Below are 11,764 nucleotides of genomic sequence, written 5' to 3'. Positions count from 1 at the left end.
GGAGAAGGTTAGAGAGAAGGGAGTAGGGGAAGAAAGGGGAAAGCTTGGTGGCCTGGGATGGGGGGGGAGGGAGGAAGGATGAACAAGGGATCAGGGAAGATTATATTTCAACTAAGGGACCCATTTTAGGGTTTACAGGAGACTTGAGTATATATGGGATCCCAGGTCCAAGGAGAGATCCCCCAGATTGCTCTCTGGACAGAGGAGTGGGTGCCTGAATCGGCCGTGGCCCATGTCCATACTGATGTATATTTTGCTTATCACCATAGATCCTGCATCTGACGAAGGATGGCGATACAGTCGGAAACCCACATTGCAGCACGGGACTGAGCCCCCCGAGGTCCAAATGAGGAGCAGAAGGAGGAAGAACATGAAAAACGAAGTCAGTACTGCGAGGGATGCCATCACCCACTGATACAAGGGAACGGATCTGATGAGAGTTTACCAAGGCCAGTTGGACTGGGACTGAAAGAGGACGTGATCTAACCAGACTCTCCGAATTTGGCCGGATTCTCTGACTGTGGCTGACCCGAAGTCTTTCTGAAAAGCCATTGACTATGACACTGGGACCTGTTTCCTCTACATATAATGGATTTTGGGGATCCAGTCTGTTTGGACACTCACCTTCCTGGACCTGGAGGGAGGGGGAAGGATCTGGAACTTCCCACAGGGCAGGAAACCCTGACCGCCCTGGGGGACGAAGAGGGAGGAGGAGGGGGAGTAGGGGGAGTGGGAGGGTGTTGGGAGGGGGGGTGGAAATGGAAACTTTTATAATTTAATAAAATTTACTAAAAAAAAAAAAAAAAAAAAAAAGAACAAACACATCGACAACCTTTCGTTCTGCACTCTTCCAGAATGCTTATGCAGTGAGATCATTGAATGACAAAGTAGTGTCTCCCTACCTTGTCTGAGAAGGTAGGCAGAAGATCTATTTGTTGTCAAATATCGTAAAGACAGCAATTAACTCTGGGGAAAAGGGTCCAACAGGTTTGTTTTATGACTGTAGACAAGATATTGTGTTTCCTAACCTGAGGCTGGGCAGTTGGGATGCAAGTCTACTTTGGGTCATAGAGCCGATCTGGGCCCGCAGCTGTATTGTCTCAGGGAAAAGAAGGAGGAAAGCCAGTGAAATTATGACGTTGATGCTGCTGATTGTAAAAAAGTTCTTTGTCTCTTAGCTAGGCTCTGGTGTTTTTTGTTAGCATCTGTGAAACTGTGAAGATTGGAAGCTATCAAGATATCAAGACCCTTCACGGTGGTGGACATCCATGGATCTGTATTTTCAGGCCAGTCACTGGAGAGTGAAGCAAATCTAGGAGGTAAGAGGGCAGACCTGGATACTGAGCACCTCTGGGGTCCTCCGAAAAGACCAGGGTGGAATAGGTAAGGGAGCTGAGGGCCGACTGGAGACCAGACTGGCCCCACAGTGCCACGACTACTCTCTATTGGCTAAGTTTTGGTCAAACCCTGAGGTCCTTGTGAGACCAGCCAAGGAGCATGGTGACCATAAGAGGCTGTTGCAAACTTCCTCCTCCGTGCAAGGAGAAGGGAGACCCAGGGGAATCTCTGGGGCATCATGAGCGAGAGAGGACCTGGTCCACACTTCCTGAGGTGTGTGGGAAGGGGCAAGTAGGCCAGCAGCAAAAAGTCCCCTCTTCCTAGATGGTGACATTCACATGGCACGGTCAGTCTTTTCAACTATCCTTCTACGAACGTAAAGGACTCTGCCTCATGAAAAAGCAGAGAACCACAGAGCGTGGATGCCCACCACGAGGAGCCCCTCACCACATCCCAGCATTCCATGTGTTTCTGGAAGGCCCAGCCCCTAGACTCAGTTCCATTATACCCTTCTTTGCTGAGGCTGCTCAGTAGTACCTGGGGTTCAGCCAGGTGTGTGGAGGCCTTCACTCACGTTCTAGGGAACTAGGTGAGCCAGCTTCTGTGTGTATGTCTCATATTCCTCCCTGTGTCACATGGGCCAGCGCATCATACTAAACATCATACAGTACACCATACACTGTACTATACACCATACACCATACACCATACTATACACCATATAATACACCATACACTACACCATACACCATACTATATACCATACATCATACTATACACCATACTATACACCATACACCATACAATACACCATACACTGTACTATACACCATACACCATACTATACACCATATAATACACCATACACTACACCATACACCATACTATACACCATACACTATACAATACACCATACACCATACACTGTACTATACACTATACACCATATACCATACACTGTACTATACACCATACTATATACCATACACCGTACTATACACCATACACCATATGATACACCATACAATACACCATACACTGTACTATACACCATACACCATACAATACACGATACAGCGTACAATACACGATACACCATACTATACACCGTACTATACACTATACACCGTACTATACACCATACACCATACTATACACCATACACTGTACTATACACCATACAATACACCATACACTGTACTATACACCATACACCATACAGTACCCTATACACCATACACCATACTATATACCGCACACTGCACATCATACTATACACCATACACTGTACTATACACCACACACTGTACTATATACCACACACTGTACTATATACCATACACCATTCTATACACCACACACGTACTATACACCATATACCATAGTATATACCATACACCGTACTATACACCACACACCGTACTATATACCACACACTGTACTATATACCATACACCATTCTATACACTACACACTGTACTATACACCATATACCATACTATACACTGCACCAAGCAGCTCTGGACTCACTGCCGTGCTTATTCTTGTTAATACTTCTGTGCCTGAGACAGGATTGTCTTTCCAGGTCTCATGAACTTGGTCCCTTCGGTGGTTCGAGGTCTGAGCCATGGACCAGGGAACCCACAAGTTTGGGTAGTCTTCCCTGTGGACTGCCCCCCTTCCTCTCTGCCTTCCTTGTCTTTACATATTGGATAAAAACACAGACTCAAGGTCCTGAGAAAGACACACCTCTACTGTTTTTAAACACACAGACTTGTAGATAGGTACAAAGTGAGAGAGGTTTGTATTTTATCTTGCCTCTCTTTCTGATCAGCCGTGAGCTGAGTATTAATATTGGAGGCAGAGTGACTGGCTTTCCCTTTGATGCCAAGAGCCCTGAGGTAAACTGTCTTTCCCACCACCAGAGTTCTCAGAAAGCCAGGCCCTCGCAGGCTGGAAGCCAATACTCTTTCTTGGGAGAGCTGCCTTCAGCCCCTGCGGCGGTCAGCTAGGAGGTGGCAGGGCCCAGTCAGTTGAGGGTAGTTGGTTTAATTGCCTCAAGGGAAGCTGGGTTTGGAGTTTCACGGCACTAAGTTAAGGAGGGTCAGATATTCAGGGTCACCCAGGCAATAACATCATCTTTTAAAGCCTTGTTATAGTTAGTTTTTAGTTTCTATTTTTCTCAGGCTGGCCTAGAACTCAAAATCCTTCTACCTCAGCCTTTGGAATGCTAGGATTATAGTTATATCCCTATACCTGACTCTCTTAAAGCATTTAAAAGTCAGTTTTACAGGTGTATTGTGACCTGTTGTATGTTTTATGTACATGTACTGAATGGTGGGGTATCTATCATATACTATATAGACTCTAATGCCACAGTTACACAGCAGCTGATAGTGCATCGTTAAGTTACACATTAGTCGGTCCCTGAAGCATATTGGAGCCTAGATTTGCTCTCTATTCAGGTTGTATCTTTGACCTGGGGCTTGTTTGAATTGCTCTGTGAAACGGTCTGGCGTCAGATGTTTTTTTAAAAACCTCCAATAAGAGGCTGGAGAGATGACTCAGTAGTTAAGAGCCCTGGCTGCTCTTGCGGAGGGCATAGATTCGATTTCCAGCATCCACATAGCATCTTAAACCATCTGTAACTTCAGTTCCAGGGGAATCAGTGTCCTTTTCTGCTTCCTTGGGCACCAGGCATGCGTGAAGTGCATGTACATACATTCAGGCAAAGCACCCATGTATATGCAATGAAAGTTTCAAATTTTTTTTTTTTGGTTTTTTTCGAGACAAGGTTTCTCTGTAGCTTTGATGCCTGTCCTGGAACTAGCTCTTGTAGACCAGGCTGGCCTCAAACTCATAGAGTTCCGCCTGCCTCTGTCTCCCGAGTGCTGGGATTAAAGGCATGCACCACCACCACCCGGCAAAAGTTTCAAACTTTTTAAGCTTTAAAATGTTCTTTTGTTTTCTGTCTGTTTTGATCACATTCTTTCCCCTCTCCCAACACTTCCCAGACCCTACCTTTGCTCACCCAACTTCACTTCTCTCTCTCAACAACAGCAACAAAAATCTTTTCTTTCCTTTCTGAGAAAGGGCCTCATTGTGGAACTTTCATTGGTCCAGAACTCACTATATGGACCAGGCTGACCTTGGAACTCACAGAGATCCATCTACCTCTGCCTTCTGAGCCCTGGGATTAAAGATTTGCACCACAATAATACCTGGTTCCAATAAATAAATACTAAATAAAAACTCTCTGCTCCTCTCTGTTCTAGAGACAGCCACATCTTCTGATGCATTGCCAGTCTTGTCCCCAGACACGATAGTGAAGGTCAGAGTAGACAGATTTGGCCATTTGGGCTCAAGACTGTCTTTAATTCTGGCAGAATGACTATTGCTGCCATCAATGACCTATTCATTGCCATCAACTACCTGCTTTACACATTCCAGTATGGTTCTACCCATGACATGTTCCATGGCACAGTCAAGGCTAAGAAAGGAAACTTTGTCACCAAGGGATGGCCATCTCCATCTTCTAGAAGAGAGATTCTGCCAGAGTCAGATAGGGCAATGCTGGTGCTGAGTATGTCATGGAATCTCCTGGTATCTCTACCGCCGCGGAGAAGGCAAGGGCACTGGAAGAATGGGGCCAAAAGTGTCATCATCTCTGCCCCTTCTGTTGATGCCCCCGTGTCTGTGATGGGTGTGAACCATGAGAAGTTATGACAACTCACTCAAGATTGTCCGTCATGCTTCCTGTACCACCGATTGCTTAGCCCTCCCTGGTCTAGGTCATCCATGGCAACTTTGACATTATGGAAGGACTCATGGTCCTGTACAGTCCACGTCATCCCTGACACTCAGAAGACCGTGGACGGCCCCTCTGGGGAGCTGTGGCATGATGACCGTGGGGCTACCCAGAACATCATCCCTGCACCCATTGGTGCTGCCACGGCTGTGGGCATGGTCATCCCAGAGCTGAACAGGGAGCTCACTGGCATGGCCTTCCGTGTTCCTGCCCCCAGTGTGTCTATTGTGGATCTGACACGCCACCTGGAGAAAGGTGCCAAATACGATGACGTCACGATGGTGAAGCAGGTATCTGAGGGCCCACTAAAGGGCATCCTAGGCTACACTGAGGACCAGGCTGACTCCTGTGACTTTAACAGGGAAGCTCACTTTCACACCTCTGAGGCTTGGGCTGGCATTGTTCTCAGTGAAAAGTTTGTAAAACTTTCCTAGCATGGCAGTGGATATGGCTACAACAACAGGGTGGTGGATCTCATGGCCCCCATGGCCTCCAGGGAGTAAGAAGGCCTGGACCACCCATTCCGGGAAGAAGAAAGAAGAGCGAGGCCCTCAGCTGCTGAGGAGTCTCTGTACCCGCTCAGCCACCAAACACCAAGCATCTCCCCTCAGTTTCCATTCCAGACCCCTAGAATAATGGGAGGAGCTTAGAGAGTCCTTAAATACTAGCAATAAAGTTCATTGCACCACTCAAAACAAACAAACAAAACCCCACAAACCCTTGAAAAACATCAACCCTTGATAAAAATGTCCTTTCAAATCCATCTTCTTGTTCTAATAAGGTTATATTTTCAGTAGTTTGGTTGTATTGTCTCTTTGTTCCCTAGCTCCCGATTTCTCAATCTCTAAGACAGTCTCCGAGACTATTTATGTAGCTGGGCTGGCCTTAGCGCTCTCTTGATGGTTCTGTCTCAGCCTCTAAGCACTGAGATTACAGGTGCTTACCACCACTCTTGCTCAGTGACAGTCTTCCATGTCTGCTGTCCTTGGAGGGCACACATGGATCCCACAATCATGCACTGAGGATCAACTCTGTCCTAGGCTAGCCGGGGTGGTTACTATAGCCCTGCTGTGGAGACCAAGGCCCATCTAGGAAGTCACTTGCCCAGAATGACACCAGAGCCCTTACTCTCCCAGTACCCGCTCTGCCTTACAGGGTGCAGCAGTGGCCACTCTCAGAGAAAAGCAGGCCAGAGGCTCCCCTGGACCTGGGCGGTTTATCCTATATCAAGGAAACCTCTTTCATTATTGCTGTCACATAGGATGTGGGTTTTCATTGTTATCCTCTCTCCCTCCATCTCCCAGGGCTTGTGGGTAGGAAGGAAGACCGGAAAGGAGGATGCTCCAAGTGCTTTTGGGGGTACTCAATTTCGTTACGATTTGTTTTTATTTTGAATTATGTGTATGCATGTATGTGTGTCTGTGCAAGCAAGGGCCAGTACAAGGATCAGAGTCTCTGCAGCTGGAGTTACAAGCAGTTGTGAGCCACCTGACATGAACTGGGAAGTGAATTCAGGTCCTCTGAAAGAATCATAAATGTTCTGAACCATGGAGCCATTTCTCCAGCCCCCAAGAAAAGCAACATCTCCTCCCCTTGCTTCTTCCCTTCCCCTCTTCTCCCCCTTCTCCTCCCTTCCCCTCTCCTCTCTCCTCTCCTCTCTTCTCCTCTCCTCTCCTCTCTTCTCTTCTCTTCCTCTCTTCTCCCTTCTCCTCCCCTCCCTTCTCCTCTCCTCCTATCTTCTCCCCTCTCCTCCCCTCCCCTCTCCTCCCTTCACCTTCCCTCCCCTCTCCTCCCTTCTCCCCTCTCCCCTTCTTCCCCTCTTCTCCCCTCTCTTCTCTTTCTCTCTTCTCCCCTCCTTTCTTCTCCCATTCTCCTCCGTTCCCTTCTCCTCCCCTCTCCTCTCCTCTCCTCTCCTCTCCTCCTCTTTCCTCTCCTCTCCTCCCCTGTTCTCCCTTCTCCTTCCCTCCCTTCTTCTCCCTTCCCCTCGTCTCCCCCCTTCTCCCCTATATCTAGGTCTTCTGGGGATCATTGTGGGCACATGGGAAGTTGACTGACACACCTGGCAGTGGAAAGCTTGAGGCTGGGGTGGGGCTAACTTATTCTTAAACCCACTGTCCTCCTGTCCCCGTGCCCTCTTTCACCCTTAGTCTCTTGGAGTTCTAGAGGAAGCTAGAACATGTGAAACTGGTATCTAACTGTCAGCTAGTCCACCTTTGAGAGAAGACAGCTGAAGCCAGAGGGGATGGGGATGGCCAGCACCACCAGGCTCTGGCCTTTCTGCGTCTACCACTTCTCCTCAGGCCCCTTGGGTAGTGTGTGGGCGCCAGGTTAGGAATTAACCAGCTGTTTCTCTTGGTTACCCAGCCTGGCTTGTGACTCCTTGGTTCCCAGGACCAGGCCAGGATGAAATGGACCGCTTGCTGGCCTGCTGTTACAGAAGCTCACCCATCAGCTAGGGCAGTGACTGTTCCAGGCAAATGCTTTATTTACCCCGGAACGCCCATGTAATGACCCAAACATTTACTCTTCCCCATGTTTACTATAAGGGCTTTGTACTGGACCCCCAGAATGTCAACTGGAACCTCAGAATGTGGATTTATTCGGAAATGTCTTTGAAGCTGTCACTGGGTAAGTCAGACTGAGTCATACTATATTAGGTGAGCCCTTGTCCAGTGACAAGGTAGCTTTAGAAAAGAGGAGATGAACAGGGGAGGGGGAATGGTCATGTGACATATGACAATGAAGAAAGATAATAGAGGAGTTAAGTTCAAGAGCTTCAAGTGGGGCTTGGCACCCCAAAAGCTAGGAGAAGGCAAGGAATAGTCTCTGCCAGAACCCTTGGAGCATGGTCCTGCAATGCCCTGATTTTAGACATCATGTTCTCTTAACTGCGAGAGAATAGCTTTGAGCGACTTGGGGCTGCCGAATATGCTACCCGTGTCTGTACAGCCATCTTCCGGCCTGCCTTTACTGAGTCTTACCCATGCACAACGCACAGCACAGATCGAAGCCACAGACCCAGAGGCCTTTCCTCAAGGCCCTCTTCTTGTCCCTTTCATCAGTCCCTACTCCAGGCTTGGTGTCTGGGACGTGGGGTCGGGCTGCTACTGGCTGCTGGGTTGCCAGGCTCACCTCTGTTTACGCTCTGCTTCCACTGTTCACAGTGTGGGTCAGAGAACTTGCTGGGACTCCCCAACTTTGTTCCCTCTGCCTCCTTGGCCTCTGGGTTCAGCCAGTCCCTCTCCCAGGGTGGGGAAAGAGCAGGCCTCACTCCCCAGCTGTAGAACAGCTTCCACCGCTCCTACTCCAAAAGCCGGGCTGACTCAACCACTCCTCGCTCCCTCTTTAATTCTTCAAATTATTTTTGCATCATTTTCTCTAGAAAATTCACTCGACCAAGACTCAAGGCCAAGGTATTCAGCTGAGATACCTGGTACTTGGTCATGCATTATGGCTGGAAGTTCACCCAGGAAGGAGTCTCGGGGGACTCCACCTGTTTCTCAAACCCCGTGCGAAGTAGTAATTATCCCTTCCTGCTCCTGGCTGTGCCTCTGCCTTTAGGCTGTCAGCATTAGAAGACTTAATCGACCCCCTAGATGTCCGAGAAAACATGTTATATTCTGTAGTAAGCCAATTCATGTCAACTTCCTGCTATAACCTGTAGAACGAAGCTCACCAGGATTGAGCCTAAAGACAGAAGGGGCTGTGGGTACAAAAACTGTCATCTGTACGTGATTTGTGTCAGAGACGACTGTAAACAACCCAAGTGTCCGAGTCAGTTAAACAAGTTATACAGACGCAGGATGCAGATGGTGGCCTTCGGTGACATATGACGTTGTCTTTAAACACGTGTGAGGGCACCAGGCGTGGTGGCACACACCCCAGCGCTCAGGAAGCTGGAGCAGGAGGGTGGTGTGTCATAGGCCACAGGTCTCAAAAGGGAAAAGAAAGTGACGAGATGCTTGTAACAACGGACACAGTTAGGGTTAAAGTTAGTTGTTAAAGTATGGATACAAATTATGTCAAGAATATGCTAAGTTTAGCCAGGTGTGCTGCTGCCTCTCCAACGCTGGGATTAAAAGCATGTGCCACATGTCCAGGCCTTACATAGGCTTTTAATTTATCATATTCTTCTTTGTTTGTTTAAGACAGGGCCTCACTATGCAGCTTTTGTTGTCCTGGAACTCACTATGTGGACCAAATTGACCTCCAATGCACAGAGATCCTCCTGCCTGTCCCTCAAGTGCTGGGCACAAACTTATAGTCCCAATGCCTGCCTCTGCCTCCCGAGTGTTGGGATTGGAGGCATCCACTACCACTGCCCAGCTAATGATGTTCATCTTCTCTTAAATATTTGCATTAGCTCCATAATAAGCATGTGTTATCTTTATAAAACAGAAAGTTTAAATTAACTAATTTTAAGTTGAGACGGGAGTCTAAGTAGCCCAGGCTAGTTTAGGATTCACAATCCCACTACTTCTACCTCCCAAATACTGAGATTTCAGTATTACCACCTGGATTAGAAAAATTACTGAAGAGATTAATGGATAAATTGTGGGGCTGGTAATTAAGCCCAGATCCTTGTATAACTAGACGATCACTCTGTCCATTGGGATATATCTTCCAATTTTATGTGTATGGACAACGTTGGGTTTGGCCCTCCTTATGGACACCATGATACTGATGGGAGAGGGAAGCCCATCATGGATACTCATGTTTCTTCATGTTTCTCATCATAGAGCTTTAGACCGGGGGGGGGGGGCAGAGGTTCTAACCGGTCTATTAAGACGGTACAAACCAGATTAGTAATAACATGGAGGCTAAGCAGAAAGCAAATAGGAAACCTACCTGGTTTCAAGCACCTGAAAGCTGAGTCACACCCCTCCTTGGAAGTATGACTTAGACTCCATGTCTCTCACCACTCTAGGACTCAGCTAGGGCTCTTTAGTTTGGATTTCACAAGAGCGAGCCCAGCTGTGGGGCACAGGGGAGAAAGCCGAGGGCCTTTCTGACCTGCTGTGGTGAACTTCCTGGTCTTGGTTTCCTTCTGACTAAAGTTGGCCTTTAGTCAGGAGAATTTAAGAATCCTGGGCTTTAAGCCAACCCTGGCCTTCTCTGCCTCCTGGGCACCCAGAGCAGCCCCTGATTCGTGGGGAGACTATGTCCAGATGTTGGTAAAGCGAGAAGGGCAATGAGCTAATCGCTCTGAAAATGCTTGGCACTTTCAGAGAAAGACGCTGAGAAACTCAATCCTTGGAGGAGGATGGTGGCCTTTGTGTGGTCCAAATGCCAAATGCCTCCACCCTGGCCTTGGGACTGGGGCTGCGGGCAACGGAACTTTCCTTCCTCACCTTGGCTCTCTCTTTTGCAGAAACATCAGCATCCAGCACGCGGTTGCTGGGTCCAGAGACAACTGAATCCGGCACGCGGTTGCTGGGTCCAGAGACATCAGCATCCGGCACGCGGTTGCTGGATCCAGAGACGTCAGCATCTGGCATGCGGTTGCTGGGTCCAGAGACAACTGAATCCGGCACGCGGTTGCTGGGTCCAGAGACATCAGCATCCGGCACGCGGTTGCTGGATCCAGAGACGTCAGCATCCGACACGCGGTTGCTGGATCCAGAGACATCAGCATCCGGCACGCGGTTGCTGGATCCAGCCATGGGGTCGCGTGTCAGTCCTTCTCCTCACTATCGTTTACAGTGCGAGGATCTTGCCTTTGCCCACAGGTCACAGGCATCACATGGTTACGGAGCATGCAGAGCGGGGTACAAGGGCCAGCAGGCCATATTCCTCCTTGCAGTGTGGCTGTCTATGAACCCGTGAGAGAGGCCAGGCTGTGCGGTAGGACTGACCTAGGTCTGAGTTCCACTTCAGAAGGCCAGTTCCTCTCTGAAATGGTCAACTCCTTCGACTTAGTCTCAAGCTGGGTCCTGTTGGAAACGGAGATAGCATTGGGGTGAAAAGGCGGGCCCCATATTAAGGAGATAGGAGCCGTCAGGAGGACGAAGCAGCAGAGCTGTGACATCACCCACACTGTGGGAACTCTGAGGAAGTCCCAGGATGGACATGGTCTTTACTTTGTTCAGTTGTTGGTCATAGGGCCAGCTGACGAAGGGCATGATGATGACTGCTAAAACAGCTGGGGCTCTCTCCTCACAGCTGGGGCCCTCTCCTCACAGCTGGGGCTCTCTCCTCACAGCTGGGGCTCTCTCCTCACAGCTGGGGCTCTCTCCTCACAGCTGGGGCTCTCTCCTCACAGCTGGGGCCCTCTCCTCACAGCTGGGGCCCTCTCCTCACAGCTGGGGCTCTCTCCTCACAGCTGGGGCTCTCTCCTCACAGCTGGGGCTCTCTCCTCACAGGTAGCAGGCAAGTCAACTCAACGAAGGCCACCTCAGTGTCTGCCATGGGGAAGTAACAGAGAGACAAACATATAATAAGAACTCTCCGTTCAACTCCCTTCTTTCACTTTGGGCCAGGAAGACCTGGCTCAGACTCCAATTCAGTGTGTGACTCAGGGAAAGAACCATGGAGGAAATCGGCAGTCTCTGTGTCGCTTGATCACCCAGCCTGACCGTGACGTAGGAATGAGAGGAGTGCACGCTCACCTCTTGTAAC

At 48.9% G+C, this 11,764-nt stretch overlaps 1 pseudogene; it reads left to right on the top strand.

Annotated features, from left to right (window-relative positions):
• The first annotated feature begins 4,589 nt into the window (after nt 1-4,589).
• LOC146895628 (glyceraldehyde-3-phosphate dehydrogenase pseudogene) lies at nt 4,590-5,934 on the top strand (annotated as a pseudogene).
• The last annotated feature ends 5,830 nt before the right edge of the window (nt 5,935-11,764 follow it).

This window comes from Myodes glareolus, chromosome 2 (genome assembly GCF_982192425.1).
Source record: "Myodes glareolus chromosome 2, mMyoGla1.1, whole genome shotgun sequence".
NCBI classification, from domain to species: Eukaryota; Metazoa; Chordata; class Mammalia; order Rodentia; family Cricetidae; genus Myodes; species Myodes glareolus.
Note: the sequence above shows the minus strand (reverse complement) of the source record. Positions and strands in the feature narration are given on the sequence as shown.